The following is a 1,105-nucleotide window of genomic DNA, read 5'->3' as shown; positions in this document are numbered from 1 at the left end:
TGAAAACCAAGAATACAGACCTGAAAATCTTTGTATGGTGACAGCAAGACAGTTTGCCAGGTTGCTATATACTAGAACAAAATAACCTTGTTTTGGAAAGAAACTAGTTACATATCTCTCCCGTTGAAATCTGTGGGAGCTATGGATCACTGGCAGGTACTTTCTCTTAGATACCTTACATCATACACTCAAAGCTGGAAAATTTGTCACATATGCATTGGCAAGTTCAGGTTTTTTTCCCATTTGGAAGATTATGCCATTTAGACTCCTCTGTGCAATGTGTAAAGCTATAGGAGTAATTTTGTAGGCTATTCTGTTGTGAGTGACTGGTACACACTTCAAAGAACCTTTTAGTTCTTCCTTGGTAAAGTAACTCTGTGTCAGAAAGTAAAGAACTAATGTATTCGATATGGTTTGTTCAATTTTCAGGTAGAGCAAACAGACGTTAAAAGCACATGCCAGAAGGAGCACTGTCGGATGTAAATCCTGAAGGCCCGTAGGGCAGGGCACAGGGTTTTTTGAAACATATTTACTTCTGTGGGTTATTACTGTTCTAATATTAGTCTGTGTCTTCTGTTAAATCACATATAGAGCTATTTTATTGGACCATTGTTCCATGGGCTGCCTTAGGTTAGGGACCCGTTTGGAGAAAAAAATTGATACTACGCAATTTTTGTAAGAGTATGAATCAAATGTAACTTTTGGATCTAACAGAACTGAATTATTTACAGAAATGAATTAACTTTCAGCTCTTTCCTCACAACTCAGTTCACATCAATGGTGTGGGTTTTTTTCTTTAATTTGCCAATTAACAGTAAGAAGAGTAAGAAGAATGAATGAATGCAGATTTGGTAATATCTGCATATGCTTTAATTATCAAAAAGCCAAAAGCAAGCCAGAAATCATAACTAATGTCTCTTCTTGCACAGAGTGAGATCTCTAGTTGCTCTGCCTAAATGCAAGAGCAAAAATATAGGCAAACACATTCTGTGATAACATATGCATATATAGTTTTAAATTACATTAGAAACATAACATACGAGTTATAGACATCATCAACAGAAAATCTTACCTCAGCCACTCTTTCTGTCCCTCCTCCTTCTCT

General features: G+C 36.3%; 1 protein-coding gene across 1 annotated transcript in view; it reads left to right on the top strand.

Moving 5' to 3' along the window:
* Window positions 1-1,105, top strand: part of NCKAP5 (NCK-associated protein 5) — a 191,655-nt gene that overhangs the window by 97,060 nt on the left and 93,490 nt on the right. The window lies entirely within an intron of this gene.

Source organism: Buceros rhinoceros, unplaced genomic scaffold, assembly GCF_000710305.1.
Source record: "Buceros rhinoceros silvestris isolate BGI_N320 unplaced genomic scaffold, ASM71030v1 scaffold389, whole genome shotgun sequence".
Lineage (NCBI taxonomy): Eukaryota > Metazoa > Chordata > Aves > Bucerotiformes > Bucerotidae > Buceros > Buceros rhinoceros.
The sequence above is the reverse complement of the archived record's forward strand: the minus strand, read 5'-3'. Positions and strand labels throughout refer to the sequence as shown.